Raw genomic sequence first — 6,045 nt, 5'->3', positions numbered from 1 at the left:
CTGCCCGAGCTGAGTCTTGAAGGGTGAGTAGGAGTTGGTTGAGGGCACTGTTGGGGGTGGGGGCTGGGGAGAGCACATGCGAAGGCTTAGGCATAAGTGTGGCTGTGGAAGGGCAAACTGGTATTGTAGAAGCACCGGGAATAAATATGCAGTGGAACAGAAGCAGGGGATGAGGCTGGAAAAGTGGGCCTGTTCAGGTTTCACCCTGAAGGCATCAGGGAATCATCAAAGAGAAGAGTGTGGGGGAGAACAACGAGGTCCTTATGGAGGAGAGGGCACCGAAATTAAGGCTTGAAAATGATAGAAACTCAACAGGCAGAGATGTGGGGTGGAGACTTCCCAAGCAGGGGTAGAGAGGAAGTGTGGAGGCAGGAATGAGCCTGATGTGTGTCAGGGCAGCAAGGGGACCAATAATCTGATACAAATGAATGAAACCATCTGGAGTGCTTTTTAAAAATATCCATGCCTGGGCACTGGAGCCCAGAACCCCCCAGAACCCCAGAGATTCTGACTTATGTGGTCTGGGGGTGGGACCCAGGCATCAGGCTTTTGTTCGATTTTGTTTTTGAGATTTGTGTGGCTGTTTATTACACGGCAATGTTGACCAATACACTAGTTGTGTGAGCCAGTAGATTACCCCCTTTCATTTTTTTAAAGCTTTTAATTTTAATTCCAGTATAGTTAACATACAGTGCTATATTAGTTTCAGGTATACAATACAGTGATTCCACAATTCTATACGCGGCTCAGTGCTCATCGTGTTAAGTGTGCTCTTTAATCCCCATCACCTATTTCCCTCATCCCTCCATCCACCTCCCCTCTGGTAACCATCTGTTTGTTCTCTGTAGTTAAGAGTCTGTTTCTTGGTCTCTCTCTATCTCTCTTTTCCCTTTGTTCATTTGTTTTGTTTCTTAAATTCCACATAGAATTGAAATAATAGGGTATTTGTCTTTCTTTGACTTATTTCACTTAGTATTATACTCTCTAGATCCATCCATGTTGCAATGGCAAGGTTTCATTCTTTCTGCTGGCTGAATAATACATTCCATTATGTGTGTGGGGTGGGGGGGTATATATACCATTTCCTTATCCATTCGTCTATTGATGGACACTTGGGCTGCTTCCAGAATTTGACTATTGTAAATAATGCTGCTATAAACGTAGGGGGTACATGTATCCCTTTGCATTAGTGTTTTTGTATTCTTTGGGTAAATACCCAGTAGTGCAATTACTGGATTGTAGGGTACTTCTATTTTTAACTTTTGAGGAACCTCCATACTCCATATTTCCACAGTGGGTGCACCAGTTTGCACTCCCACCCACAGTGCACAAGGGTTCCTTGTTCTCCACACTTTGCCAACACCTGTTGTTTTTGTGTGTGTGTGTGTGTGTTTTTAAAGATTTTATTTATTTATTTGAGAGAGAGACAGTGAGAGAGAGCATGAGCGAGGAGAAGGTCAGAGAGTGAAGCAGACTCCCCGTGGAGCTGGGAGCCTGATGTGGGACTCGATCCCAGGACTCCGGGATCATGACCTGAGCCGAAGGCAGTCGTCCAACTAACTGAGCCACCCAGGCGTCCCATGTTTTTGTGTTTTTGATTTTAGCCATTCTGACATATGTGAAGTGATAGCTCACTGTAGTTTTGATTTGCATTTTCCTGATGATAGGTGATGATGAGCATTTGTTCACGTGTCTGTTGGCCATCTGGATGTCTTCTTTGGGAAATGTCTGTTCCTGTCCTCTGCCCATTTTTCAGTTGAATTATTTGTTTTTTGGGGTGTTGAGTTGTGTAAGTTCTTTATATTTTTGGATACTATCGTTTACTGGATATGTCATTTGCAAATATCTTCTCCCATTCAGTAAGTTGTCTTTTAGTTTTGTTGATTGTTTCCTTTGTTGTGCAGAAGTTTTTTATTTTGGTGTAGTCCCAATAGTTTATTTTTGCTTTTGTTTCCCTGCCTAAGGAGACATTTCTAGAAAGATGGTGCTATGGCTGATGTCAGAGAAACTACTGCCTATGTTCTCTTCCAGGATTTTTATGGTTTCAGGTCTCCCATTTAGGTCTTTAATCCATTTTGAATTTATTTTTGTGTATAGTGTAAGAAAGTGGTCCAGTATCATTCTTTTGCATGTTGCTGTCCAGTTTTCCCAACACCATTTATTGAAGACACTGTCTTTTTCCCATCGTGTATTCTTGCCTCCTTTGTCAAAGATTAATGGACCATATAATTGTAGGTTTATTTTTGGGTTTTCCATTCTGTTCTACTGATCTATGTGTCTATTTTTGTGTGAGCACCATACTGTTTTCATTACTACAGCTTTGTAATAGAGCTTGAAGTCTGAAATTGTGATGCCTCCAGCTTTGTGGTTTTGTTTTGTTTTGTTTTTTCCAAAATTGCTTTGGCTCTTGAGGGGGTCTTCTATATTGCCATACAAATGTGAGGATTGTTTGTTTTAGTCCTATAAAAAATGCTGTTGGTATTTTGATAGGGATTGCTTTGGGTAGTACGGACATTTTTTTTTTTAAAGATTTATTTATTCATTTATTTGACAGAGAGATCACAAGTAGGCAGAGAGGCATGCAGAGAGAGAGGAGGAAGCAAGCTCCCCGCCGAGGAGAGAGCCTGATGCCTGCTCAATCCCAGGACACTGGGACCACGACCTGAGCCAAAGGCAGAGGCTTTAACCCACTGAGCCACCCAGGCGCCCTTAGTATGGATATTTTAACAGTGTTTGTTCTTCCAAGCCATGAGCATGGAATGTCTTTTCATTTCTTTGTGTTGTCTTCGGTTTCTCTTACAGTTTTCAGAATATAGGTCTTTCACCACTTTGGTTAAGTATATTGCTAGGTATTTTATTACTTTTGGTGTAATTGTAACTGGGATTGCTTTCTTAATTTCTCTTTCTACTGCTTCATTTTGGTGTGTAGAAATTGGACATATTTCTGTGCCTTGGTCATGTATCCTGTGACTTTACTTAATTCATTTATCAGTTCTAATAGTTTTTTCATGGAGTTTCTAGGGTTTTCTATATATAGTACCATGTCATCTGCAAAGGTGGTTTTTTTTTTTTTTCCAGTATTTGTTAAAAGGTCTTTCAGGTGATCCTACTATACAGCTGGGCTTGAGAACCGTAAGGGAGCTGTTCAGTATACGAATGGAAAGTGGGCTAAAGCCAGATAACAGAGACGATAAATAAGCTAATGTTTATTGAATGGTAACTGTGTGCCAGGAACTTTATGTGTATTAATCTACTAAATCCTTAGTAGAGCCCAAGAAACCTGGGTGGCTCTCAGCTTTGCCACGTCTACCTGCATGGCCTTGGACAAATTATTTAACCTCAACTGCCTGGTCCGTAAAACATCGTGAAGATGAATGTTTGTAAAGCTCTTAATACACTAAATAGGCCTTCAACAAATTTCAGTTTTCCCCTTCTCTTCTGCAAAAAAGAAAAGTATAGGTACTATTGTCCTTATGCTGCAGATGAGGAAATATTACTCTGACCAAAGTCTTATATACTAAAAGAAGTGTCAGTGTCAGGCAGTCTGTCTTCAAAGCATATCTTAGAAGGATTTGAATTTCAGGCCAAAGAACTTGGGTTTTCTTGTATAATCACCTTTATTAGTTTAGTGTATATCTGTCCAGAATATCTTTATGCATATACAAGCAAGTACAAATGCATATTCCCCCCACTCTTATGAAAAAGGTAGCACACTAGATATTCAACATTGCATCTTGCTTTATTAACAAAATATCTTAGAAATCTTTACATATCACTACACAGACAGTTTCCTCATTCTTTTTTTGCAGGTTCTTAGCATTTGTGTGTGTTCATATACTATAATTTATTTAATCTTGGGTTGTTTCCAGTTTCTAACTATAAAAATGCTTTAATAAATAATCTTGTATGTGCATCATTTTGCATAGCCACGGAAATGGAATTACTGGGTCAAGGGGTATATGTGCATTTGTAATTTCAATAGATATTGCCAAATTGTCCTCCATAGGTCTTGTACTACTTAGCATTCCTACCTGCAGCATATGACAGTATGTTGGCACTTTTTTTATGAAATGAGTTTTACTAATTATTTTATTTTATTTTTTTTTTGGTGCTTTTTGCTAATTTTATATTTTTATTGTGTTATTTAAGTCACCATACAATACATCATTAGTTTTTTTTTTTAAAGATTTTATTTATTTATTTGACAGAGAGAAATCACAAGTAGATGGAGAGGCAGGCAGAGAGAGAGAGAGAGAGGGAAGCAGGCTTCCTGCTGAGCAGAGAGCCAGATGCGGGACTCGATCCCAGGACCCTGAGATCATGACCCGAGCCGAAGGCAGCGGCTTAACCCACTGAGCCACCCAGGCGCCCCTACATCATTAGTTTTTGATGTAGTGTTCCAAGATTCATTGTTTACGTGTAATACCCAGTGCTCCATGCAATAGGTGACCTCCTTAATACCCACCACCAGGCACACCTATCCCCCCATCCCTTCCCTCTCCCCTCTAAAATGCTCACTTTGTTTCTTGGAGTCCATAGTCTCTCATGGTTCATCTCTCCCACCAATTTCCCCTCCCCTTTCACTTTTCCTTTCCTTCTTCTAATGTCCTCCATGTTATTCCTTATGTTCTACAAGTAAGTGAAACCATATGATAATTGACTTTCTCTGCTTGACTTATTTCACTCAACATAATCTCCTCCAGTCCCACCCATGTTGATGTAAAACCTGGGTATTGCACATCCTTTCTGATGGCAGAGTAATATTACATTGTATATATGGACCACATCTTCTTTATCCTTTTGCCTATTGAAAGGTATCTCGGCTCTTTCCAGTTTCACTATTGTGGGTATTGCTGCTATGAACATTGGGGTACATATGGCCCTTCTTTTCCCTACATCTCTATCTTTGGGGTAAATACCCAGGAGTGGAATTTCCAGGTCATAGGGAGGGTAGCTCTATTTTTAATTTTTTGAGGAATCTCCACACTGTTCTCCAAAGTGGCTGCACCAACTTGCATTCCCACTGACAGTGTAAAAGGGTTCCCCTTTCTCCACATTGTCTCCAACATTGGTGTTCTTGCCTTGTTGATTTTTGCCATTCTAACTGGTGTAAGGTGAGATCTCAATGTGGTTTTTATTTGAATCTCCCTGATGGCTAATGATGATGAAGATTTTTTCATGTGTCTGTTAGTCCATTTGTATGTCTTCATTAGGAGAAGTGTCTGTTCATTTCTTCTGCCCATTTTTTGACTTGATTATCTGTTTTGTGGGTCTTGAGTTTGAGAAGGTTTTTAATAGATCTTCGATATCAGCCCTTTGTCTATAGTGTCATTTGTGAATATCTTCTCCCATTCCATGGGTTGTTGCTTTGTTTTGTTGCCTGTTTCCTTTGCTGTGTAGAAACTTTTTATCTTGATGAAGTCAAAAGTTCATTTTCATTGTTGTTTCCCTTGCCTTTGGAGATGTGTCTTTAAAGGAGTTGCTATGGCTGATGTCAAAGAGGTTACTGCCTATGTTCTCCTCTAGGATTTTGATAGCTTCCTGCCTCACATTGAGGTCATTTATTCATTTCAAGTTTATCTTTGTGTATGGTGTAGGAGAATGGTTGATTTTCATTCTTCTGTACATAGCTGTTCAATTTTCCCAGAACCATTTATTGAAGAGACTATCTTTTTTCCACTGGATATTTTTTCCTGATTTGTTGAAGATTATTTGACCAAGGAGTTGAGGGTTCATATCTGGACTCTCTACTCTGTTCCATTGGTCCATGTGTCTGTTTTTGTGCCAGTACCATGCTGTCTTGGAGATCATGGCTTTGTAATAGAGCTTGAAATCAGGCAATGTGATGCCCCCAGTTTTGTTTTTTCTTTTTCAACATTTTCTTGGCGATTTGGGGTCTTTTCTGGTTCCATACAGATTTTAGGATTGTTTGTTCCAGCACTTTGAAAAATGCTGATGGTATTTTGATCAGGATGATGTTGAAAATATAGATTGCTCTGGGCAGCACAGACATTTTAACAATGTTTATTTTATTTTATTTTAGAG

This window comes from Mustela putorius, unplaced genomic scaffold (assembly GCF_011764305.1).
Source record: "Mustela putorius furo isolate JIRA1106 unplaced genomic scaffold, ASM1176430v1.1 tig00001566_pilon_pilon_pilon, whole genome shotgun sequence".
NCBI classification, from domain to species: Eukaryota; Metazoa; Chordata; class Mammalia; order Carnivora; family Mustelidae; genus Mustela; species Mustela putorius.
Note: the sequence above shows the minus strand (reverse complement) of the source record.